Source organism: Bubalus kerabau, chromosome 9 (assembly GCF_029407905.1).
Source record: "Bubalus kerabau isolate K-KA32 ecotype Philippines breed swamp buffalo chromosome 9, PCC_UOA_SB_1v2, whole genome shotgun sequence".
NCBI classification, from domain to species: Eukaryota; Metazoa; Chordata; class Mammalia; order Artiodactyla; family Bovidae; genus Bubalus; species Bubalus kerabau.
Genome location: NC_073632.1, coordinates 34,763,519 through 34,777,965, shown reverse-complemented (window position 1 = coordinate 34,777,965; position 14,447 = coordinate 34,763,519). Strand labels below are relative to the sequence as shown.

General features: G+C 37.8%; 1 protein-coding gene across 1 annotated transcript in view; it reads left to right on the top strand.

Moving 5' to 3' along the window:
* NKAIN2 (sodium/potassium transporting ATPase interacting 2) overlaps positions 1 to 14,447 on the top strand; it is a 941,095-nt gene that overhangs the window by 416,950 nt on the left and 509,698 nt on the right. The window lies entirely within an intron of this gene.

Genomic DNA, 14,447 nt, shown 5'->3' with positions numbered 1-14,447 from the left:
CTTTCCAGAACCTCCCCGTATCTTTGTCCATGGTTGAGATGACTAGACCATGAAAGGTCCTATACCTAATACTACTTTATTTGCATATTTATTTTAAAATTATAATTGAATTTCTAGAAGATGAGGAGCCTTATTCGCAGGGTATTGAAAATCTTATATGCTCCATGAGGTTCTCACTGAGAGCTACAAAAATATCTGAGAATTCCCACTTGGATTTCTACCTTCTTTACTCTTGTGGTTAAAACAATGTAAACCATTTCACAATTCTACCATTTTTTCTAATATCTGAGTTGCTTTCTGTTTCTCTGCAAGAACTAGATGGCTATATGGTTTTGATGGCTCCAGGAAGTTAACTGTTCTCATTTGTACTTCCTTACATCGATGTCATTCCTCATCGAAGCAAGAAGGATATCCCTGATTCACTAGGTGAAGTTTCCAAATGTTAAGTATGAAAAATAAAAGCACAGACATTTTAAATTTCAAGATAGTATCCTGCTGGAAATAAAAGAAAGCAGATACAAACGTGGTCTAAGCAAGTGCCATTCTGTTTGTCTCAAAGCCTAATCAGAGATCATTCTAGAACATCAACTTTTATTCTATGCCAAATTAAAGCAACTCTGCTCTTTATAGATTATTCACAGAGCCATGTAAAAAATAAAAGAACATGCTTCCATTAAGAATTCTAAGGCTTTACATTTAGAAATATTTAAAGTTAAAAAAAAATAAAAACAACTGTATTTTTTTAAACCCTGGAATAACTTGTCTAGATTAGAATGACCTCATATTAAGTGGGCTCTTAGATCCTGAATTGATTTGAGAATTATGTGCAGTTCAGCATGGCGCACACCAGCCCCTCATGTGTTCTCAGTCTGTGATAACCTTATCAAAGTCCCCTGATCCACTGTAAACCATCATCCTAACATAACCCTTGGAACACATTTGGCAACTAAATTGGGATTGACCGTTGCCAAATTAGCTTTGGAGGGCAGAATGTCAATCTCTTTGTCTGTGAATTCACTCAGGGACAATGGATGCTTTGATGAACTGTGGGAAATTATATAAAAACACAACTCAAAGGATATTAAATAGTGAAATAAATCAATTTTCTCTGCTTCTAGCATCCAAGATTATTTGGCCAGAAAGAGCAATAAGTGACTATTTTCCATGCCTTTCATATGGTAACAAATCTCCTCTGTTCTGTCCTGTAGTTACAATTTACATGGAAAAGGCATTTGAAGTTTTGGCTTGTAGTTCAGTTCACTACAGGTAACCAGCAAGCAATGTTTGGTAAACACTGTTATTAAATATAAAAAAAAAAATATGAAGAAAGGAAGACTATTTAATAAATCTTTGTACTGTTTGAGAACTGCATGAAAAAATTTTGAAACATTGAAGTTCCTTTTCATTCCAACATAGCACTCAAAGTGTTACTACCCCCTCTGCCTCTTTATAGATTTGTTTTCCACACTTAAAAAAGCAAAATGTGTATACAGCCTGATGCATCCAGAAAAACAGCTTAGAAGGGTAAAAAGAGGAGGCTGACTCACTAATAAACAGCCATTTATAGAATTATAATTAGATTTTTTCCCTTCATTAGCACGTGTAACCTGCTAGAGAATGCATCTAATGGTAATTGGAGGACTCTAGGGTTTTCACACTCATAGGTAGTGTAATATATAAAATTGAAATTAAGAGGTATTTCAAAAAATGTCATATATTTCATAGTGAAAAAAACTTGCTGATACTGTAGAGACACTCTGTCCCTTTTCCACTCTGCCAGAAAAACCTCTAGTGACAGGTCCTCAAATCTTTTATTTGATGAATCACAAGTGAGAATGAGTTTGGTGCTCTCATTTAGTCCCAAGAGGGGAACCAATATCTCACAATTTGGCACACTCTGCAATTGCTCTTGAAGAGAGCTGCAGCTAGCTGGGCACTCCAAGGGGCCGTGGCCCTCCTGGGAGTGGGCTCAGTACAACCGATTCATCAGGCAGCCTGCAGCTTGGACGGACTCAAACTTTTGCACTGGCCTTTATGAGCACTGAAATTAATCCATTAAGCATTTTGTATATCCAGACCCCCTTCTACTCACTTTTTAAAGCGTTTGTATTTTATGTTAACTGTGGCATCATAGTGTGAGGCGTAATGAGTCCAATTCTTCTTGTCCTCTTGCTTCTTGTTTCCTTCTTCTCAATAGAAAAAAAGCTGAGTTTATTATTACCAAATAGCCAAATAATTAGGACCGCTGGGTCTTTTTTTCCTCCTAAGTTATTCTTCAGAAAATGTAAAGCCAGAAGCGCAGTTTTGAAAGCAAAGATAGCAGAATATTATCTAATGAATGGGAATGAATACTGTAAAAACCATAAGGAATTAATGGCTTATGAAATAATGATGAGAGCATTTCACTGCAGTCTTCTAACCTTGGAAACATGGGCCCTCGGTCTATGACTAATTCCATCATTTACTAAGAATGCAAGTTGTAACAGTATTATAGGTTTCTTTTAAAAAAGTGAGAAAGGAAAAAAAGTAAACATGTCATAAATGTGATATATCAGAGTTATAACACTTTCTGAGTTTAGGTCTCTTTCCTGGTTGTAAGCATTTTATTTTCTAAGCAATCCCATCCTTTTGAGTATTGCATAAGATCAAATCTCTCTACAGGGGCAAAAGTGTCATGATCCCATTTGGAAAACATTATCAGTTAGTCAAGTGAAAATAAAAATGAAGCACAAACTCTAGTATTTTCCCTGATAACTAAGGAATTACTAAATCTGAAGACATATGAAGATTGAAAAAGGAGGGGAAGAAGATAATTGCATATTTAACAAAGGAGAAACTGAAATTTGTTGGTACTGACAAAATAATGTAAATGATTATATAAACTATTATTAATGAAAGAAATTTGGCTTCGGTATTTCATATTTTCACAGAGTATTTTGTAATCTAAATTTTTATTTGACCATGTTTCAGAATAAATTTCAAGCTACGCTCTCCTAGAATGTGTTGGAAGCAAAACAACATGAAAAGACAAGACTTGGAGTAGCATATGCAGGCAGGCAGCCTGTGACATCTCTCACCTCTCAAATCTCCAGGGTCTGTTGAATCTGCATTTATTTTTCCTGCAGCTGTCCACTCACTAGAGAGTTGCCCTTCCAAGAGAGAGAAAAACCAGTCTTTCAGACTCACTAGAATTGCTGTCCTCAGGATTTTTAATGATTTTTTGTTTTTCTTAATTGCTAAACTGCTTAAAAGAGAGGAAACTCAAGTTTACTTCAAGCTGAAATGAGGAAAACACTTACATGTTTTAGAAAATATTTTTAAAATATGCTAATGTGAATAAAAACAAATCCTCATATGTTGTGACTTTGCATTATTTTTTTCTCTATTTTCAGAGTAAAACCTCAATTTGTGTTTCAAAATTACACACATCTAAATCACTGGCAAATATTATTCTTTACCATTATTCTATTTTTATCCAGCCTTTATTTTAATTTCTGTATCTTATTAATATACTCCCCTTAAAATTAAATTATAGATTTTTATTAAAATATTTGAGTGTCACAGGTTGATTTTTCTATTTGAACTTGAAACAGTATAAATATAAAACAACTCATTTTTCTCCGCTTTCTGAAAATGTATGAGGTTGGGACATTATTTTAAGCACAAGGAGACTTTGAATAAGCTAAGAATTATATGATCTAATTTCTTTTTATGAAATATCACCATGGCTGTTGCAAAATAGTCTGCAGGGGGACAAGAGTGGCAAAATGGAAATCAGTTTGGATCCTTTTACACGTAAGTTGTAGATGCTTTTGGATTGGATCGGCGAGATGGCAGTGGTGGTAGTGGACATGTGTATGTGGATGCCACTTAAGATGAGATCTAGTTCTGTTCTTGATATGATATGAGGTTAAGATAACAGGATTTGCTGAAGCTCCTTTGCAGGGTGTAGGAAGAGAATGGTCAGGATTGGCTTTCAGGCTTGTAGTCTGAGCCATTTGGAGATTTTTGGTATTTCCATTTATTGAGCTGGGAGCAGACAGAGGACAGATAGGAAAGGAGGAAGAATATTTGCAGAACCAGTTACTCTATTTTGTCCACATTATATCAGAACTTGCCATTAGACGTCCTAAGTAAACAGTCAGATGTGAGTCTTGTACTCAAAAGACGTACTGAATCATAGACATAAATTTGAGTCATCAGTATATAAATGAACATTTAAGGCACATGAAAGAATGAAATCTCTTAAAAAAGACATAGAGAAAAGAAGAGAGCTAAACACTTAAAGATTGTTCTTTAGGGCTTTAAACTTCATAGCTCCAGCAGAGAAGGATCCAGAAAAAGAGACCAAGGGGAAATGGACTGTGAAGTAAGAAGTCAGGAGACTTTCGTGTCCTGGAGGTTAGGTTAAAAAAAAACAAGATGGAGGGAAGACAAATTGTGATAAGAATGAGGATTGAAAACTGAATATGAAATATGGCAAAATGGAAGCTACTCTTGACTTTGCATACAGTGATTTTGGTGGACAAATAGTAAAGAAAGCTTTATTAAAGGATGTGAAGGGAGGAATCAAAGACAGTAAAGCAACTACTTCAAGGACTGTTGCTATAAGAAGCAGAGAAATAGAGCTACAGCAAAAGAAGCAGGGTAGGCTAGGGGTTTGTTTGTGTTTTTATGTTTTGGTGAGTGCAGATGTTGGAGCATATTTGTATGCCAATGGAAACAGTCTACTGAGAGGGAGAAACTCATTGGTGTAAGAACTATCCTAAGTTCTTCAGCAGCTGAGAGAAGACGCGATCCAGTGCTGAAGTGAAGGGTTTGACCTTACACAGAACAGCAACAATGCATCCACTGCAAGGCGAAAATGTTAGCTGACAGGTATGCATGCAGGCAATCGGGTAGATTTGGGGTGAGACAATAAATTCTCTTTTAATTGCTTCAGTATGCTTCAGTAAAATAAGAGGCATGAGTCATCAATTTGATTAGTAAAGGGGTAAGGAGTCAGGTTTTTAGAAAAATGGGGAAAATGTATATGAATGGAGTGACCCAGGAAAATGGACTTACCATTGATTTTCTAATAATAGTGAAACTGATATGCTGAGGCATCAGCATGGGTGAAAAGGGTTGCTGATGACCTACAGAACTCATAGATGCCTGCTAGTTAAGGCTTAAGAGCAGTGCTGTAAGCCAACGCCCATCTGCCTGTAACGGTTACTGATTTAACACTGTGCTCTTTTGCACCGATTAAGCAAATGAGACTCAGAGAACTGACTACTTACTGAATAAGCTTTTTTAGCATCAATTTTCTGTGTTCATTCTTTGCATCTGAGATTTTAAGTCATGTTTGTTTTTAAACAAGTTACTAATAATTAAACAACAAATTTAAAGTATCCTGACATAGATACAAATTAGAAATTGGGACAAAATGTTATGTGCAAAGATGCATTATATATATGTATATACACACACATATATATGGAAAAATATATATATGGAAATACATATACAGGGAAAATATATATATAGAATATATATATATATGGAAAATATCTGATAACAACCTAAATATCCAACACTAAGAGAATATTTTAATGTTATAAATTACTTATATGTAGCTTATTTTACCATCTTCTCAAAATCAGAGAAATAATAATTCTAAAGCAAAATAATACAGATATTCTGTAGGAAAGCATTTAACACAATGATGTGCAAGGCATCCTCTAAAAAGACTTCTGCTGGATCCTTCCTGCTTCTGTGTACCCTACAGCCTCTTCTCCAGCCTGCTCCCTTCTCCTGTTCCTCAACCCTCCAGGAATATTTTTGTCTCAGTTCCTTAGTCCATTGTATTTCCTCTGCCCAGAGCCTTGTTCCTCAGACTTTCTCATGGCCCACAGCTCCTTCTCTTCACAGGCCTCCAGTTAAAGGCCACTTCTTCAAAAAGATCTTAAACTATTTTGCCTAAAATGACTCCTCCATTTCTCAACGGTTCCCTGTCTTCGAGTCATAGCACTTGCCATGCATGCGTGCATGCTAAGTCGCTTTGGTCGTGTCCAACTCTTTGTGACCCTATGGATGGTAGCCCACCAGTTTCCTCTGTCCATGCGATTCTCCAGGCAAGAATACTGAAGTGGGTTGCCGTGCCCTCCTCCAGGGGATCTTCCTGACCCAGGGATTGAACTCGCATCTCCTGTGGCTCCTGCACTGCAGGCAGATTCTTTATCACTGAGCCACTTGGGAAGCCCAGCACTATCATAGCCTGGCATTATTTCTTACATTTATTTGTTGACTTGTGTAATGTCTAAATCTCCTGTGACACCCAAGTATTCTAAGCACTGAGAATAGTGCCTGTAGGTAACTTCTTATATATTTGTTACATAAACAGGTTAACAAATGAATTAATTATAGGGATTAATTAAATGAATAATTCATTAACATGAACTAGTGAAGCAGTAGCATTTTAATAAACTAAACTATGTAGAAATCTACTTTGAGATCTAATTTTGCTCATATCTAAAGATTTCATTTCATTTAGGTATCAGTAACTAACCAAAAAGTATCAGCACAGACTCTACTACATAGCAGAGGAAGAATCAAGCCAGAAAAAATACTGAGGAAGAGAAGATGAAAATTGGAAAAGTTGCTCCTCTTTCATACAGAGTAATGATATGTTCTTTTAGCTTGTATCAGTTCATGAGAAGATGTGGTTGATAACCATCATCTTCTCTAGGAAGTGAAAAGGATATAAAATTTAGAAAGAAAAAGACATTTTCTAAGTGAAGAAGCAGAGAAATTTCTGGTCAGAGTAAACACCTCTTTTCACAGAATACGACTGGCAGACCTCCATCAAGAACCTGATGACTCAAAAACTCTAACCTGTGACTGACTTGCATTTTATCTAGAGCTTAATCTCTAGGTTAAGCCTTTGCTTTCAGTTCAGATATAGACCCCTGAATGACATATCTGAGGCTGCCTGTGCATAGCTTATACTGCAGTATGAATGTAGAGTGTAAGAGAAGATTCTGATTGTAGGAAGCAGAGAAGGGCATAGGAACAAACAAACATTTTTGTGATTTGAAGTGTTTATGTAGAGAGGAACCTGTAGAGGAACTGAGATTTCAGGGATCCCTAGTTGGAGACATAATGCTACTTTAAAAGAAAAAAGTTACAAATTCACAACTCTGACTAAAACTGGCCCTGCTAAATGACAAATCATATGCCATATCCACTTCCATTTAGCCACATACACACATGCAAAGCCATGCAAAATGGTTTCTGTTTATCCAAGTGTGATTAAATGCGATCTGGAAAATGGTTTCTTGGTGAGATTATTGTAATACACTTGAGTCAACAACTTTTACAGTAAAGAACATAAGTTGTTTTTGAACTATTGTTTATCTTCTGGTTTTAATAATTCAAAATATTTTTATATTTAAAAAAGGAGGGGGGCAAATGCTAAGCTCAGAGGATGAAATATATTAGTACATTTAAATACTAAATATCTTCTCACAAGAATTAGTCCTGAATGCATGCACTATATATTTTCTCAAAACATATTTAATTTGCTCCATATTTTCAAATTTAAGTTTTCTCTCTTTATTAAATCTGAGAACATGACAGGTATAAATGTTCTTAGATCAGTGCCTTTGTTTAAATTTACACCACATTTAAAACCCTTCCTCAAAACCAACTCCAACCTTTCCAAGGTAATACCAGGCAATTAATGAGATGCTTCTTAGAACCATGCTTTTTTTATTTTAAATTATTTTTCTAATATTGTTAAGTATAATTTATCTTACTTTGATTTTTAGTCTTTCATGGCAAAATGACATAAAAATCTATGCTATTAATGATGTTTGTTTTTATCTAGAGGTGTTCTAATTTGTAAAAGAAGACATGTTGCCCTTAAAATGGATCTATTGGTTAAATTTGACCATGCTTCCCTACAAATTAACTTCTTGATCGACAAATTGTTCTCTGTGAAGGAACTTGGGTGTTGTCAGCACTGTTGATGGATGTTTGCTAAACAGCATTATAATATGTCATTCATTTAATATGGATTTTGGATTACAAATGAGCTTTCCTGATCTATGTATCCAGCAAAATGGTGCTTTAGCAAGAAATTTAATGTCAAGTCTTACAGACGGAAGAAATATAGTATCACTGAAAACAGATTTCATTCAATGTCAGTTCAGTCTTTGAAATTAGATACTTTGAAACAATATTTTGAAAATCTTCAGATCTTGCCATTTATCAATATTCAATCATTAAAATCCTTCCTTTCTTCTTTCTTGAGAATCCTTCCTGTTTTTCAACAAATATTGTGAGCATCAATTATGTGCCCTAGACCCAAGGGTAAGGGCAGTGGGCAAGTGAGACCCAGGTCATCAGCTCATATTTTCTAAAGTCTAGCTGAGAAGATGGGTAATTAAAATGTAATTGTAATGATATATGATGAGTATAATGACAAGCATGTACAAGATAGAAATGATTTCAGGACCTCACTGAAGTTCAGGGAAAGACTCATATCTCTTTCCACAAGACTCTAGTCTCTTTTCTTTTATATATCTGGCGTCTTGATGCCATTTGGAATCTCAAGAGAGAAGAACTAGGCTTAGCTAAACCCTGCCACACTTGTCAGCTGCTCAGGGATCTGAATGATCTGAATCCCAGAGGCAAATGAAATTTTTAATTCTTTTGGACACGACCAATCACTGTAAGTTATACTCTCTAAAGGCACCCAGCCACACTGGCCAGGCACATCAGGATCATTTTTTAGTTCATAACTGAAGCTGCTTGCACCAGCCCAGACATCTTCCTCAATGGTGGAGATAGAAATAGTGAGGCAGCTGCGCAGCCCAGGGGATTGGAGTTCCGTTCAGTTAAAAACAAGGCCATCATGCTTGTCCAACCATGGGTGGGGAGGTAAGGCTGCCTCATAGGACTAAAAGGGCTTGGAAAGTCCTTTCCTGGAAAATGTGAAACCCTGAGTGAACTGGGCTACAGATGAGTCAACTCTGACTTCTCACAAGCTGCAGAGCAGAAATGCTTTACCCCATCTAGAAGGGTTACATCCCCACCCCCATCAAGGTCAATTCTGGGGTGTAATGGGAAAGCTGAAGCCTCTGATCTAGCTCCCAGCGTGATGCTGGAGTAGATAACTCAGATTCTACAGGGAAAGCAGTATCTCAGTTGTGAAACTGTTAGTTGCTCAGTTGTTTCCGACTCTTTGCGACCCCATGGACTGTAACCCACCAGGCTCCTCTGTCCATGGAATTCTCAAGGCAAGCATCCTGGAGTGGCTTGCCATTTCCTTCTCCAGGGTATCTTCTCAATCCAGGGATTGAACCTAGGTCTCCAGCATTGCAGGCAGATTCTTAACTATCTGAGCCACTGGGGAAGTTGCACCTAGTAGAAATTCCTGATGCTTCAATAGGCCAAACAATATAGCATTTATCAAACATCCTTTTTTTGGCTAGTGGAGGCTGAACTCAGGAGTTATAGATCTCTTCACCTTTGACATTCAGATCTTCTTCCCCTCCCCTTCCTTTTTTCTCCCTGTTTTACTCCATGTTCTCTCTTTCCAGCATCATAGAATTTTATGTCAATGGTCCTGTGCCCTTCTTTGGTCACTGGGCATTGGCTGGACTCACGCTGGTCTTCCCTGCCAGGTCTCCTGTCATTGTATCTCTGGGATCTAGGAATAGGACCTTGGCATATTAGTGCTCTGCTCTGAACCTCAAGAGAGCTGAACCTTTCAGGCTCCATGTTATCTGTCTTCTCTCTAAGTTAAGCCAATAGTACTCTTAAGATGAGGGCTTCCCTGTTGGCTCAGTGCTAAAGAATCTGCCTGGCAATGCAGGAGATGTGGGTTCAAACCCTGGTCAGGAAGGTCCCCTGGAGAAGGAAAGGGAAACCAACTCCAGTATTCTTGTCTGGAAAATTTCAAGGACAGAGGAGCCCGTTGGGCTGCAGTCCATGGGGTTGCAAAAGAGTCGAATATGACTTAGTAATTAAACAGCACTCTTAAGATTGCTGGAAAATAGGCAAAAAGAAATAAGAATCCAGGTATTTCTTTTCCTTTTCCTGAGTGCCAGAGATCCCAGCCATGACCACATCTCCTCCATGTCCTACTGATCGTATTTGCTGCAGATCTAGGTTCTAACAAGGGCCCCAAGACAGGACCCCATCAGTACTGCCTGGCTTCTCCATCTCCACCCTAAGATTGGGGGTAGTTTGCTGCTGCTGCTGCTAGTTTTGCTTTTCTTCGGTATTGGACATTCAACTTCTCCTTTCTGTCATCATGTATGTGATCAAGTCCCTGCTTCATAAATTCAGTTTCCAAAAATCTTAAAGTGCTTTCTTGTTTTATGATTGAACTCTAACTTGTACAGGTTTTATACGCAGTAAAGATTATGTCACAGCAGTTCAATGTAGGGAAAAGGAAGGATATTACTTGTAGCCTTGGGAGAAATCTAGGAGTATAGAAGCTTAGCTCTGATTGTAGAATCAGTACTGTACTTGATTATGATTTCTATCATGAGAAAAGACTTCTAAGAGAAGAAAGCATATCAGATGTCTTTTTGAAAAAGTCATCAGGAAATCCAGTGTTAGAACTACAATGTCATTTGCACATCAGGAAACCCATTATGAAAGGAACCTGGCTTATCTTTGTGAAATATTGTTGTTGCCCCATTATCTTGTAAAATCCAAATGTCCTCTATTACAGTAATTTTTCTGTTAACCTGACTTTTTAAGTTTTAAAGAAAAAAGCCAAAAATTCGAGGAGAAAAATGCCCCAGTTTCCACTAAGCTTACCAAGAGGAAGAGTGGAAGATGAGTTTACTGGAGAGAAGAGAAATTTTTGATCTTCAATTTATATATCTTTTGAAACTTTTTAAAATATATTTTTACTACTTGCAATTACTACTTTTCTAACAAAATTGTAAGAAAGAAACCCTGAGAAATCTGCTGCATTGTTGGGACATTAATTAAGGATGAAGAGAATCCAGGTGCAGCCCCTGCAGCCTCCTGTGTCCCAGTGGCTCAGTGATGCAGCAGATATATTAGCTTGGTCTCCTCTGTGAGGACCTTCCTACTCTGTGTTCAGGGTTTCTCTGTGGCTCAGTGGTAAAGAGCCTGCCTGCCAATGCAGGAGACGTAGATTGGATCCCTGGGCCTAGAAGATCCCCCAGAGAAGGAAATGGCAACCCACTCCAGCATTATTGTTTGGGAAATCTCATGGACAGAGGAGCCTGGTGGGCTACAGTCCATAGGGTTGCAAGAGTCAGACATGACTTCGTGACTAAACCACCCCCACCACCACCATCCAACATATTTATAGCTATAATATGAGAGCACTTTCAACCAGATGATGATATATTCCCCAGGGGCTACATTTCCCATCCCCCTTCCTTACATATACATGTGACTGTATAAATAGTTTACACTAATGGAATACAAGCAGAAATAATGTGTGTTATTTCATGGAAGTGAACTTTTTTTAAGAATCAATTATGCTGAAACAGGGTATGCAAAACTCATGCACTGGGACAACCTTGAGGGATGGGATGGGGAGGGAGGTGGGAGGAGGGTTCAGGATGGGGGACACATGCACACCCATGGCTGATTCATGTCAGTGTATGGAAAAACCCACCACAATATTGTAAAGTAATTAGCCACCAGTTCAGTTCAGTTCAGTCGCTCAGTCGTGTCCAACTCTTTGTGACCCCATGAATCACAGCGCACCAGGCCTCCCTGCGCAACACCATCTCCCAGAGTTAACTCAGACTCACGTCCATTGAGTCGGTGATGCCATCCAGCCATCTCATCCTCTGTCATCCCCTTCTCCTCCTGCCACCATTCCCTCCCAGCATCAGAGTCTTTTCCAGTGAGTCAGCTCTTCACATGAGGTGGCCAAAGTACTGGAGTTTCAGCTTTAGCATCATTCCTTCCAAAGAAATCCCAGGGCTGATCTCCTTCAGAATGGACTGGTTGGATCTCCTTGCAGTCCAAGGGACAGTCAGGAGTCTTATTCAACACCACAGTTCAAAAGCATCAATTCTTCGGTGCTCAGCTTTCTTCACAGTCCAACTCTCACATCCATACATGACCACAGGAAAAACCATAGCCTTGACTAGACGGACCTTTGTTGGCAAAGTAATGTCTCTGCTTTTCAATGTGCTATCTAGGTTGGTCATAACTTTCCTTCCAAGGAGTAAGTGTCTTTTAATTTCATGGCTGCAGTCACCATCTGCAGTGATTTGGGAGCCCCAAAAATAAAGTCTGCCACTGTTTCCACTGTTTCCCCATCTATTTCCCATGAAGTGAAGAGACCAGATGCCATGATCTTCATTTTCTGAATGTTGAGCTTTAAGCCAACTTTTTCACTCTCCTCTTTCACCTTCATCAAGAGGCTTTTTAGTTCCTCTTCACTTTCTGCCATAAGGGTGGTGTCATCTGCATATCTGAGGTTATTCATATTTCTCCCAGCAATCTTGATTCCAGCTTGGGCTTCTTCCAGCCCAGCATTTCTCATGATGTACTCTGCAAAGAAGTTAAATAAGCAGGATGACAATATACAGCCTTGACGTACTCCTTTTCCTATTTGGAACCAGTCTGTTGTTCCATGTCCAGTTCTAATTGTTGCTTCCTAACCTGCATATAGGTTTCTCAAAAGGCAGGTCAGGTGGTCTGATATTCCCATGTCTTTCAGAATTTTCCTCCAATTAAAATAAATTAATTAATTTGTATAGAACAGTCTTATGGACTCTGTGGGAGAGGGAGAGGGTGGGAAGATTTGGGAGAATGGCATTGAAACATGTAAAATATCATGTATGAAACGAGTTGCCAGTCCAGGTTCAATGCACGATACTGGATGCTTGGGGCTGGTGCACTGGGACGACCCAGAGGGATGGTATGGGGAGGGAGGAGGGAGGAGGGTTCAGGATGGGGAACACATGTATACCTGTGGCGGATTCATTTTGATATTTGGCAAAACTAATACAATTATGTAAAGTTTAAAAATAAAATTAAAAAAAAAAGGAAATAAATATGCTATTTACCTCCTTTCTTCTACTGTCTGAGTGTGGAAAAAATGATGAGCTCTTTGCAAGAATAGTGAAGCCCCAAGCTAGGATCCTGGTTCTTTGAATCACTATATGGGACAGTGATGCATTAAGTATCATTTGGGGGCTTCAGAGACCCTATCAAGAGGTCTGTGAACTAAAAATTATTTTCACAGTAACACTGAAGTAAATATAAGTGATGTTAGTGAATGAGACTTTTTGATATTGTATAATTATGTAATTTAACATTTGGGAGATCCATATAAGTCAGCAAACCAGTAATTTTCAAGTGACCCACACATGATGTTACAGATATAGGGGTAAAAGATCCATTCAAGGTGTAAGACATGCTGATGCATTTTAATACAAAAAAGTATGAATGATCATTAATATGGCCCAGATTCCACAATGCAACTAAACTTTAGAAAACAACCCCTTGTCAAGTTTGGATATAGTATCAAGAAGAATATCCACTTTTATTTGAAATATTCACAAACATCTGAAAGGGCTGTGAAATTGCGCTTCCCTTTGTTTAGTGCATTTCATTGTGAAGACTATGTTCTTTTAAGATAATTACAACCAAAGCAACATGTCACAAAAGATTAAATGAAAAAACACATATGAAGTCCAGCTGTCTTCTATTAAGCCAGACATTAAAGAGAGTCACAAACATGGAAAACAGTGTCACTCTCCTGACCAAATTTTTGTTTGGGAAAGGAGACTAAACAAGTCTTTAGATAAAAACTAAACAATTGAGAACTTCTGTTGCGGAAGAAACCCACCTGCAGATCAGGAAATATTAAAGGTACAAGAAATAAACTCGTAAGGTCTGCATGTTACATCACTTAACTGTGTTCTAACTAAAGCATACCTTTGCATACTCTTGGGATCCTTGCTTCACAGCTGCATTTAACTGAACTTTTCTGTATCAGCAGGTTGATGCAGACTTGAATAGCTTCGTGTCTACCATTAAGGAGAATAGGTTGATGCTTGCTGAATAATAAAAATCAATCAGATAGAAAAAGTCTTGATAACTTTTAAAAATGCTAAATGCTTGTGTTCTTTAGTGACAAAAAAATAATTTAATTTCCACTTAATTTTTGTCAGGAATCTTCATTTGTAAATGTAATTTTTAAGTCAGACATGAGTATTTGTGTCCTTTACCATTTCCATTATTCTATGCTAAGCTTCTCAGTGCTTTAGTATGAACACACGTATTTTGTGCTTATCCCCTAACTGTAAGGTAATGAACATTTTGTCTTTTCTTTGTTTTCAAACACAACAAATTAATTGATCACTTTATTTACAGTAATAAACAGTGGCATTAAAATGGTGCATTTACCTTCAAAGGTGTCTTAGACTGTAGATAGTTTTTAGGAACAG